A 13,338-nucleotide genomic window follows, 5' to 3' on the forward strand; every position below is an offset into this window, starting at 1 on the left:
CGGATATATGAATTTTTAAAGAATTATTGTTTTTTAGCGCCTAGAAACAAAAAGCGCCATTCGGGTCATCTGGTTGCACCTCGACTGGGGCAAAGTCAAAGTTTAAGCCTGTCCGCGATGGAGCCCGGCTTGGCTACAGCCAACGGGAGGCCTCAGTCAAAAGCTTACCTTTGCACTTAGTCGTTTTTCTGAAGATTTTCTTCAGCGGGACAAACCTGCCAGTCCAATCCGACCTCCTGGAACCCTTCTCCAGATACACATCACGGGAGCCCTCAGTGGATATTTTACCTTCAGACTTAGTTGTTTTTTCAAGGTGAAAATTCTTCGACCGGGGAAAACCTGGATCTTAATCCAACGTCCTTGGAGCCCTCCTCAGATACGCTGGCTGGGAGGTCCCGGTCAACTTTCTACGTTCGGACTTCGTCTCTTTTTTGGAGATTTTCTTCACCGGGACGAACCAGCAAATCAGGCCGGGTTGCGGTTGAGGCAAGCCGGCTAGAGTTGCCGCGGCGGGTCGGTCCCTCTATGGAGCTTTTTTTTTTAAGTTCTCCAAACTTCTGGATCTTCTCCCAGATGTTCCTTTAAGGTTATTTTGGGGTCCACAGCTCACCCCAAGGTTCCAGAAGCTCTGAGATGATCCTTGGGGGTGTGGACTACAACTCCTAGAATGCACCTGGCGCGAACTCCTTTTTGGCAACTGGACAGTGGTCAGCTGGTTGATTTCTTCAGGAGTCGGTGCAGGGGACTCTGGTTAGCAATTTTTCACCTGTAGCAAACAGGGAGACCCTCCTTGAACCAGTTGAATACAGGCAAAGTCCTTCTTGTGGTGAAGCCCAAGTGTGCAGCTGGTGCAGTCCTTCAGAGAGCAGGGTCCAGGTGCAGGGCAGTCCTTCTTCTTCTGTGGTTCTTCCTTGTTGGAATCTGATGGGGATCTGAGGTGTGGGTGCAGGTCTGCCAGTTTTATCCTTGCTCCTGGGTGAAAAACATGGGGGTCCTGGTTCTCCAATCAGGTGCAGGGTCCTTCCCCCGTGATGACCACTTTCTTGGAAGTGTGGCAAAAATCAATCCCAGGAGGCAACATTCCTCAAAAATCCATCATGGCTGAAAATGATTTTTGGAGGTTACATCTGGCTGAGCCCACCCACTGGTGTGGCTAAAAATCATAAACACACCCCTATCCTGCCCTCTCCTAATCTAATCAAGGGGGCACCTAGATGGCTGGGGTTGCAGGATGTGGAGGTGTTGCTGGGTTGCTCCAAATGTCCTTCTCTGCCTTTAAAGACCAATTTGGCAGCCCTCCCCCTTCCTGCCTCACCACCTGCTGAGGGGAGTTCTCCTCCCATAGGCACATCTGTTTGTGTGAAGCCAGGCCACTTCACACCTCATCAAGGCAGCCTGGCCAGGCTGCCAGAGGCTGGCCAATCAGAGCACAGCAGCAAAAACACTGCAGGGCTGAAGTTGGCAACTGTTTAGGTAAAGTTTAAAACTTTTTACCTGAACAAGTTATATTAAATTACACAACTGGAAGTTGTGGGATTTATTATAACAATTAATTTGATACCAAACTCTTTGTATCTGTCACTTAAGGGGACTTTTAAAATAAAAATAAATGCTCCCCATTATAGCCTATGAAGGCCATTCACTACAGTGAGGGAAAAATGAATTTGGCTGTTTTTACCTCACCAGGGCTTATAAAACTATTTCTATAAGGTCCCTGCTTATAGTTACATGGCACACAGCCTTAGGGACACATAGGGCACACCTTAGGGGTGACTTATATGTAAAAATAAGGTAGTTTAAGACTTTGGAACTACTTTTAATTCCAAAGTCGAATTTGCATATAACTTTAATTTAAAAGCAGCCAGCAAGGCAGGCCTGCCTTTAAAATGACACTGGGCACCTCAGCAGTGCACCTATGGGTGCACTATCTATGCTGTGGTCCCTAAACCTACATACCCTACCATATACTAGGGACTTATAGGTAGGTTAACTTAGCCAATTATAATTAGCCTAATTTGCATATCCACTTTACACAGAGCACTGGCCCTGGGACTGGTAAGCAGTATCCAGGGCACAGCCTCTCAGTAACCACCAGTAACTTTCCAAAAAGTGTGGGGGTGACCAGGGCAATAAGGAGGACTTTCCTACAGCCAACAACAGAGGCACAGGGTATGGCTATTAGGTGAGCCCTGGTTCCAACCCAGTATATGTTGGTGTATGGGTATGGTGTGGGCCATATCGGATAGTGTGTGGATAAATGTTGTCCCTCAATATTTGCAGGTGACTCTGGTTACCCAAATCTATCATGGCAGCTGACCCCTGTGAGGAATGCCAGACATGGGCAGAAGAACATTATAATGAGGCACATAGGTGAACCAGAAGGATCATTGAAAGGGCCTTTAGCCTCCTGAAGGCCAGGTTCTGGTGCCTCCATCCAACAGATGGATCCCTGTGCTACTCACCCAAGAAGGTCTGCCAGATAATAGTGGCATGCTACATGTTGCATTACCTGGCCCTCAGATGCCATGTCCCTTTTCTGCAGGAGGAGGAGATTGGAGATGCCCGTGTGCCAGCAGTATATCCTGTCGACAGTGAGAATGCTGAGGCAGACGATGAGGATGAGGACAACAGAACATCTGTGATCCGTCAATACTTCCAATTAGACACAGGTAGGACAGTGTAACTTTACATTTCAATGACTTTGGTTGGAATCTGTGTGGCAATGGCATGCTGACATTTCCCACTTCTATGCCCACTCACTGTTCCCTTTGGCAATTCATTTTGCAGATTTTGGTGACCTGACATATACTCGTGGTGTGGTCACTGCAGCCAGCCACAGGTCATTAATCTATGCTCATTCTATGTACAGTTCATTTGAAATGTTTGTACCTGTTCCAATTAATACATTTTTGATATACATGACATACTCCAAATTTTCAAAGAGTGTGTATTGAAGTGCTAACATATAGGGGGAAAGTGCAATGGGATAGGGTGATGATGGAAGAAAGTCCAGGGTATTGTCCCAGTCTGTTTGTAACACAGGTGCAGTGTTCATGGGGACATATGAAGGGGAGCAATGGCAGTTCAAGTTGGACAGGGTGACTGATTGGGACACAAGGGTGACAATCAGGAGAGTCTCATTTCCTGGCGGGGTCCTTGGCAAGTGTTTCTGGCTTCTGTCTGCATTGCAGGGAATGTTTGCGGGGTGATTTACCTTCGGCAGGGGGAGGGGTGCTGGTGGCCTGTGCGTCCTGTGGCAGGGCCTCCTGGCCACAAGCGGCAGCAGAGTTGGAAGGCTGTTCAGATGTCTGGCTAGTGGCAGGGGCCCGCTGGTGTGAGAATGCCTCCCTCATAATGTTGGCCATGTCTTCCAGCACCCCTGCTGTGGAGATCAGGGTGTTGTTGATGGCCTGTAAGTCCTCCCTGATTCCCTGGTACTGTCCCTCCTGCAGCAGCCTGTTCTCTGGCACGTTGTCCATACCCATCGTGTCATGGGAATGTTGGTAGGCTCCCAGGATCTCGGAGAGAGCCTCCTGGAGAGTTGGTTCCCTGGCGCAGTCCTCCCCCTGCAGTCCTCTCAGTGTCCCTGTTGGCTTGTGCCTCAGTCCCCTGAACCCTGTGCCCACTGCCACTGACCCCAGGTCCCTGATTGTCTTAGGGGCAAGGAGTAGCCTGGGGTCCCTGTAGAGGTGGACACACTGCTGATTGACGTATCCTTGGGACAGAGGTGTGGGTACGCTGGGTGGGAGCTGTGGTGGGTTTTCCTGATGTGGGAGGCTCTGTTGTGGTGTGTGACTGGGCCTGGGTAACCAGCTGTTCAGTGGTCCCTGATGGGTCAGGTAGTTCATCCAGATCCTGAAGACCAGAATTGCTGTCATGACTGTGGGCCTCTTCAGTTGGGGGACTGGATAGTGCTGGCACCTCCTCTCTGGTGGCTTTGGCTGGGGTAACTGTGGAGATGTAAATGATGTGTAATTGTTTATGTGTCTGACATATTGTACATCCGTGGCTTCCCCTCTATGGTTGGATTTGCCTCGCCAGCTTTCACTTGTGTATGTTAGTGTATGGTGGGATTGTTAGTTCTCCATGCTGGCCATGCTTTAGTGATGAGTGTCCATGCAGGGCTGTGAGGGGTGTCAATGCATTGATACAGCATGCAGGGCTTGGCAGTGGGATGAGTGAGATGTGATGGTGGGATGTGTGGGATATAGTGGAGTGATGGGAGTGAGGGTGAGAGTATGTGATGGCATGCAGGCAGGGGGGTGATAATAGTAGAGTTGACTTACCAGAGGCCAGTCCTCCTCTGACTCTGGCCAGGCCTTCAGGATGCAGTATTGCCATGACTTGTTCCTCTGATGCTGTGAGTTGTGGGGGGGAGGAGGTGGGAGTCCACCGCCAGTCCTATGGATAGCGAGCTGGTGTGTTGCTGCTATGGAACGTACCTTCCCCCGTAGGTCATTTAACCTCTTCCTGATGTCATCCCTAGTTCTTGGGTGCTGTCCCACGGCGTTGACCCTGTCCACGATTCTCCGCCATAGCTCCATCTTCCTGGCTATTGATATCTGCTGCACCTGTGCTCCAAATAACTGTGGTTCTACCCTGACGATTTCCTCCACCATGACCCTTAGCTCCTCCCCTGTGAAACGGGGGTGTCTTTGTGGTGCTTGAATTGTCCAATGTGGTATTGTTTTGTATGTGGGTGTCCATTGTGAGCTCGGCGGTATGTACCGCCAATGGTTTACCACCATTGAATGTCCGCCATGGTGATATGTGAGTCATAATGTGGTGGACGTTGTTCTGTTGGCGAAATGATGTGGATTTTGATACCGCCACTTTATCTCTGACTTTTGGGCTGGCGGATTTGTGTTTGTGGCTGTATTCTGTCAGATTGGTGTGTGTGTGTGTGTTATAATTTGGTGAACGGAGGCCGTAACCATGGCGGTAAGTGCGATTTACCGCCAATGTTATAATGAGGGCCTAAGACTCTTTTAAACCTTCTAAAAGAGATATTTCAACTTGTGTTTATTGGATCTTTGTAGTTTTGATCTAATTCCCTTTAGATAAATATTAGCTATTTTTCTAAACCTGTGTGGTGTAATTTTGTGGTGTTTTCACTGTGTTACTCTCTGATTTATAGCACAAATACTTTACACATTGCCTTCTAAGTTAAGCCTGACTGCTCAGTGCAAAGCTACCAGAGGGTGGGCATAGGATAATTTGGATTGTGTGTGACTTACCCTGACTAGGATTGTGGTTCGTTCTTGGACAAGGGTGTTTACCTATGCCACTCATGTGGTTTCATGCAGATGATGCCCTAATATATCTATGACATCCAACCTTCTCAGTACTGATACTCAAGCAAGTGAGGCATGGGTTTGGAGTGATTTCTGGGCTACAGGTTAATCCTTCAAAATCCCGACTATACCTTATGGACTCGTTGATGGGATCCTCCCTTGAGGATCTTCCATCTACATAAATTCCCTGGAAATTCTGAAAAGTCTGATACTTTGGTATCCATCTCGCCACCACAGAGGAGGAGATTTTGGATTTGAAAATCAGGAGGATAGTTATGAAACATAAAGAGTCAGTTTGTTTTTGGTGGGACTTACCTCTCTTAATTATGAAAAACTATCAATTGCAAAAAATGTTGCTACACCCTCAATGCTTGTATGCCCCTAAAAGTACTTTTTAATGATCCCCCATCACTATTTCCAGACAATTGACAGCATATTGGTGAACTTACTTTGGGCTGATAAGTGTAAACGAGTGAGTCTCTCCATATTGAAGAGACCAAGGTGGTATCGAGGTCCCACAACTGGAATTCTACTACATGACAACATACCTACATCATGCCATCTATTGGTTAGCTGAGAAAAATTCCTGGGAAAAAGCATTACTGGAGGGCTCTTACGAGGCAGAGACACTACCTACTTTGCTGATGACTCACTCTTGGGGCCCCCCCTACAAGCCCTACCTTGTATGCCAAGTGGCCAGGTTATAGGAGGAGGTGGTCAAAAGGGTAATACAAAGGACCCCATTTAATCCAGATCTCCCGATTTGGATACTATGGTAGAAGAATCTATGACTGATCCAGTGCTGGAAAGATGGAGGTTGTCTTACAGTGGGAGACCTTACCCAGGAGGATGCTTCACACCAAATGCTGAAGCAGTGCAGGCGTTCGCCATGGGTCTAGGTCAATTCTAACAATATCAAAACCTTTTGGCCATGGCAAACAAAATAAGGCCTTCATTTCCTCATTACCCTCTAGCTCAACCACTCTTATCACTCTATTGGAAGTGGCTGGGGGTCATCAAGTGTCACATCTATACAGAGCATTACATGAAAACATCCCAAAACATCCCGAAACAACCTCTCTTGATTCAAATTAAGTGAGAGGACTTGCAATTAGACCCATTAACCAGTGAGGATTGGGAACTATTCATGAGGGGGTTCATAGTATAAGCTTTAATGATAGATTTAACCCTAAACAATCAAACTTTATCCATAAAACCTACCTTTTCCCCCACTACCCTACATATAATCTACCCACGTGCTCTGGTGAGTGTCTTCGGTGGCGTAGTCCAACAACAGACTTTATGCAAATGGCGTGCAACTGCACAGCTCTCTCCTTTATCTTGGCAACAAGTCATTGGCAACCTTAATAGAGCCTCACGATGGGCTGTACCACTGGAGACGCGACAAGTACTACTAGACCTCATCCCTCTCCCCTCCCGGCAAGAAACTTAGTAGAAAGTTTGTCATATTGGACCTGACGTTAACGAAGCATTACATAGCCATAAAATGGTTGAATTCCATTCCTCCAGGATATAATGAATGGCTTAGGGATATTAATGAATGGGCTACGGCAAAAGACATTTTATATGAAACTTGTCCGCTCCAATCATAAACTGGAAGACGATCTTTGAGCCTGGGCAGCCATGTTGGTAGACCTTAAAGAATTTTGCTCAGATGATACTGTGGAACAATTAAATGGTATCTCACATACCCAAGATGTCAAAGAACTAGGTAATAACCTTTGCTATTTGCACTGTATTTGTAATCTGTCAATTAAAATGCCTTACACAAGAGTCAGGTGGGGTGGGAGGGGGAGTTAAACTTGTTGATAAGCTTTGGTTGGTTCATATATTTCATTTTATGTATTACATTCTTAATGTGGATCTCTGTATACACCCAATAAAGATCATTTAGATTTTTTTTTACATTGCTTTAAAAAGAAACGTGTACAAATAAGTAATGGATAGAATCCTTGGATTAATCTCAGTCACTGACAATCACTCAAGCTGCATCCCAATCCATTATTTTTGGCCCACCATGCCAGCTCAGTGTGGACTTAGCCATGTTCAAATGAGTCTTGATCCAGCTCCAATGGGACCAGTCCATCCAGACCGAACAAGTCAGGTCCTCCCTGAAAGGGAACATAAGCAGCACAGGACTGGTTTCGGTCCAGTTTGGTCTTATAGTCATATATAGCTTGGTTCCAATGACACAGTGTGCATGGAACCCACCCCTGGCCATACCTGTCCCACTTAGGGTGACATGGTGACGCATAGTTTAAACAGAATATGACAAAAAAGTAACACCAACATTTTATTTAAGAACAAAATTTAATGAGAAGAAAATGAGAGAGAATTTCAGAAGGATTGTAAGCAATAGAGAAACTGTGTACAGGAAGAAGACAGACTCAGCAGGCTAGAGGCAATGGATGTGTGACTTTTAATGGACAAAAGCTGGTGTTTGGCCATAAATAGCTCAATGAATTAGGCAAAGATTTTAAAAAATATATTTTTTTTGCCCCTGATGGTGAGACTGTCTAAAGTGTAAATATCATAGTCAACATCTCTAAATCTATGTGAGCCTGTCACCATCCAAGTCGCCTGCTTGTGAGTATCGGTCAGTGTACTAACCTTAAAAAAATATCAGAAAGAGAGAGTTGCCCTAATCCATGCTCCTTCAAAATATGAAAAAACTGAGTCCATTTACATTGTTGTGAAAGTCCCTTGTGACAGAGACAGATTAAGAATGAGTTCCAGCAGTTCAGAAATTTCCAGTTTGAAGAGTATCAAAGTAGAAACTTGGCAGGCATCAGTAGTGATGTAGAACCTTAACATGGAATCCAATCTGAGACAAAAGTAGCGGGAAAGAACGTGATTAATTTTATCTGGAAAGAATTGAGTAATAGAGTCATGTAGGGTTATGCAAGGGTCAAACTAACCTCTGCAATCACAACAGTGATCTCTAAATATAACAATACGTTCTCTGCTGGGTGGACAGGGCAGAGATGAGGGTCTCCACCAACCCAGTAGAGTTGCATGTCTCATAAAAACTCAAAATAACTGTATAATTAAGTCACAGAGATCTTCAGAAGACATGATTTTTCGGTGAGTAGCTGGAGAACAGGTAGCTGAATGAATAGTAAAATGTTGTTCTACTAAAATGCAATACTAGTTTCTTTAAGGAGTTTTTGTTGCTGGGTACAGGAGTTGTGTAGTCTGATCTAATGAAAGGCATGACTTTTGATGCCAAAGGAGTTGACCAAAATTTCAATTAAAAAAGGTATAGATTTAGAGTGGTGTCAGCAGACTTTATTTTTGATGGAAGAGAAAGAGCCTACTACCTGAGTGATTTAGACACATTTCTGAAATTGAAAATTAAATAGCCCTCAGTAAAATGTTTAAATAGGGGATGTGTGTCAGAATGTCAACCACTAAATCCTGTAGTGCAAAAATATAAAAGTCAAAATATTAACATTAAAAATATCAACTTTATATACCTAAATTATTGTGGTAATTAAAAAACACACACACATTTATGAATTATAATACTTAGAATAGCAAATATGTTTTTAACAAAATTCATGTCATCTTAATACACACATTACATTAGATATTTATAAAGCTAGACCTAATGTTCAATGAAAACAAATTTGAAATAACAAACTGATTTTAAATGAATAAAACATAATGTAAACTAACATGATTGTCTATAATTCAATGTTCAAATGAATACCTATTCTTAAATGTAAATACTATTTATAAAATATTTAAATACACCTAAAAATAGATAGGTTTAAAAAACAAAAATAACACAATAATATTTTAAAGGTACAGAAACATTTAAATGTAACTTTCAAAAATATACAGTAATCAAAATGTAAATGATTCAATGTCAATCTAAAATGTGTTATAAAAACAGAATAAATGAAAGATGTATAAAAAGGCACTTCTAGAATTTCAAACCAATAATCAATAGTCAAAATTCATAAATTGTGGGAGGGAGCAGTACTCTTCTAATTATATTAGATTTAATATTATATCTGCAGTCCCACTAACATTGGGAAAAGTGCACTTCTTGAGTGTCATCAGATTTACTATTCAAAGCAAACAAACCAATAAACATTGTGGGGCAAATATACCTTTTGGGGGAAGGGCTCAAATATCGTATCCCAATTTGAGTCCAACTAACATTTAAGAAGGAGTAAAATTTCAGGCAATGTCACATTTATGGCATGCTGTGCTGGATGGCGGTTCTCCTTTGAGCTCTGTGGAGCCTTCATGGCACTGAGCAGTTGAGCTCAGAGCCGTAGAGGAACACAATGCCTTCTTATAAATGAGGATGGATGGAGGAATGGCTGAGGAGTGGGCTGAGTTGCCCTTCAATAATTCTACCCTGCAGCCCCTAGGTCTTTGTCTTTAATTATTTTGTAGTGAGGAAATGCTTGCGGAAACACTTGTTGATCTATACATGCTGCCCTTCCTGGGAGAACAATGCAAGCTGCCTAACACTTTCCTTCATTGTGGGTGAGTCACACCCTTGTTTTTTCTACTTTGCAGTCCCCCAGGGCCTTTGACTTTTATCACCTTGCAGCAAAAATATGCTCAAGGAGATGCTCAATGAGCTATACATTTCACATGAAGAACAATGGAAAAAAGAAAATAAGTTAAATATGTAGCCTTTACTGTTCCCTAGCCACTTTTTTGTGATTTATATAAGCCTCACATCTCCAATTTATGCTTGGAGCCTTTGCTAAACTCTTTTTCTACCTCTCTTTTCCAACGGCTATGGGGGTTACACCTGGGTTCATGTTTTGGTATTGTAGAGACAATACCCCTAAAAGGGTTTTGTTTCCTTCATTAAATCGCCAACATGGCGCAACTCTCTCAGGATACGAATTTGATTTGTATTTCCATAATAACATGTGCTATTGTGTCTGCTCTTCATGCATCTTATCAAGAATATGGTTGTATATTCACTCATGATGTTAGCATTATTATACTGTATAATTAATGTGTTCCACAAAAGTGATTATTTGGGCAGATGTTATTTGAAATGTAAGCAGATATGGTTTCCTTCAGATTACGCATAGTATGAGGGGATTTAACTAAATGAAGCCTGCAACCATCAGATGGTAGATCATGCAATTGCTTCTTTGCACCTCATATTTGACCAACTTTATAGTTTATCCTTCTGCTGTGCTGTTTTCTCTACACCCTTGTCACTGTACATTTGTTCTGCATTATGGCTGAGCTTAGAGACTCTAAGGAAAAGACATTAAGAGGAAATTAAAATGCATAAAGCAAGATCCTCCACTTCCTGACTCCTCTATTAAGGGCAACTTTGGAGACTCTGTAACAATGGAGGATATACTAGCCAAACTTAATAATGTACATGACATTGCTCAAAGTACTACAGCTAACATGGATCTTCTACAAGTAGAGGCTGTGGCCATCAGGAAGGACATGGATGACTAAAGTATTAGGGTTAGCCTGTCAACACCAGAGCAGTACGCGCTCTATTGGCGACAAAAATGCAAAAACCCAGCACTCTCAAAACAAAGTAATTTATGCAATGTGCTGATATGTTGTGGTTTAACCTTTTGCATTGCAGAGTTCAATCCTGAAAACTTATTTTTAATATGCTTACAAATACTGTTCCTTTGCAATGTATTGCTGCAGGTTTTCAGAGTGTGTTAGGGTGTGGCCCCTTTCCAGGGCCTTCCAGAGACTTTCCCTGCAACATGCCTGGGCGTGGTTCTGGGCTGGGCCAAGACTCTATAAAACAGAGCCAGCCCAACTCCCAGTGCTCAATATTCTGAGGTCCCGGGGCAGAGCAGCAGCTTCTTCCTGAGCTCCTGTCCCGACGGCCTATTTGGATCTTCCAGTCTTCTGCCCTAATCCTTCATTGGTGATCATTGTTCCAGGTGGTAAGACGGTGGTTGGACTGTCCCGACACCGTTATTTAGAATTTTCCTATTCTTGGTTTAAATTCTTAAATGAGTAACAGATTACTTGCGCGCTACCGTTTCTTGACATTTATATGGTAGTTTACAAATAGGCAAGACGCGCAATTTATTTCAGAAAGGTTTGACTTTGTTATTCATTGCGCGCTACCATTTCTTGACATTTACATGGTGGCTTAAGAATCAGCAAGACGCGCAATTCGTTTTATGGTGTTTCAACATTGTTGTCCATTGTTCGCTACTATTTCTTGACATTTACAAGATGTTTTACGAATTGGCAAGATGCACAACACGTTTCATGAGCATTTAACTTTGTTGTTCGTTGCGCGCTACCATTTCTTGACATTTTACATGGTGGCTTAAGAATCGGCAAAAGAAGTGCGATTCGTTTCATTGTACTTTGATCTTGTTATTTATTGTGAGCTGTTATTCCTTGACATTTACATCGTGTTTTATGAATCGGCAAGACGGCCGATTCGATTAATGATGATTTGACTTTGATATTCATTGCGTGCTACCATTTCTTGATATTTTATATGGTAACACTCGAATTGGCAAGACGCACGATTCTCTCCTCAAGTTTAATTCATGTTGTTTATTGTATGCTACTATTCTAAGATATTTATTATGTAATATTCGAGTTGACAAGTTATGTGATTTGTTTCCTGAATCCATATTGTGTTATTCATGGTGCACAATCCTTTTATGGTGTTATATATATATATATGTATATATATATATATATACACATATATATAGATATATATATCTGCAATATGCGCAATTTGTGTTGAAACATTTTAAGAGTACACAGAAGGCCAGAGTTTCTAGATGCAATATTGTATGGTCCTAGTATACATTCTCAAAATCGGATTTATATGACTGTTTTAAAATTTAGTCAGAATGTTTTTTCTGATTCTAATGTAAAGGAAAGTACTTGAATAAGAAAGTTTTAATTTAATTCATCTTGATTCCCCTACAGGTATTCGGCCATCTTGAAACTTAGTCATTTTAAACTTAACCCTTAGATTGTTCATGTTGTCAGAGTGACTAGGCTTAGAATCATAGTCTAGTATTGATTTCAGGAGATATCATTTTCATATTGTGTGTTCTAACCTTTTTCTTACTAAAGGTCTCCTTCCCAGCTGTTCCCTTCCTAATCCCCTCTTCCCCTCTTGAACTCTCTCAGTCTCTGTGATTTATCTATCAGAGTCTTGGAGTTGTTCAGTGGTGTACGTGTTGGGAACGTGCACTGACCCCGAGGATCTGATGACTCTGACATAGCCATGCTGATGGTAGAAGTAGTAATATAGAAGATTGTGCAAGTGTTCAAGGGAAATAACTTCAAAGGGTTGATCAGGTTGTCGATTCCCTCAAAAGAGATGTCACTGACATGGAAGACTATTGAAGAGTATTGAAGACGTGGTACTCTTAGAATTTGTGGTCTTCCTGAAAGAGTTGAGAACAAATCTTTTTCTGCAGTTGACTTCTAGGAATCTTGGATTCAGGCTGCAATCTGAAATAGAATATGCCTTTTGGATACCACCTTTTCAACTTAAGCAACCTACAGTATCACATCCAGTAATTTTTAAACCTTTGTGTCTCCATCATGCAGAATTCATTCTTGCACGGGGGTGCCTTGGCCAGGAACTAAGATTTCTGAAGACTTCTCAAGAGATACTGTGTCAAGGAGGAAGGGCTTTCTAACCTTACAGAACAGACTTTCTGAAAGGAATATCCCCTTCTCATTTGCTGGTCCCTCTGTTGTAGGATTGTTTTCAAGGGTAAACCTCAAATCTGCGAAGAATCATCAGAACTTGCTATCTTTTTGGACTGAACATCTGAGACTCGGATGGATAAAAATGGTGCTTCTGACTCTTCGTATTTCCCTCCACCTTGACTTACACTGAACTGTATTGTGTATCTTTCTTTATTTGTGTGAAATCTTTAGTTTTGACTGCACTTTTTGCTGCTATTTGTTCCATCTGAAATGCAATAGTCTTAAACTTATTACTTGTAGAGACGTTGTAGATTAATTATGTCTTTCTCTTTATTCTGGGATAGTTATGTTCCCTTTCATA

The sequence above is a fragment of the Pleurodeles waltl genome, chromosome 4_2 (genome assembly GCF_031143425.1).
Source record: "Pleurodeles waltl isolate 20211129_DDA chromosome 4_2, aPleWal1.hap1.20221129, whole genome shotgun sequence".
NCBI classification, from domain to species: Eukaryota; Metazoa; Chordata; class Amphibia; order Caudata; family Salamandridae; genus Pleurodeles; species Pleurodeles waltl.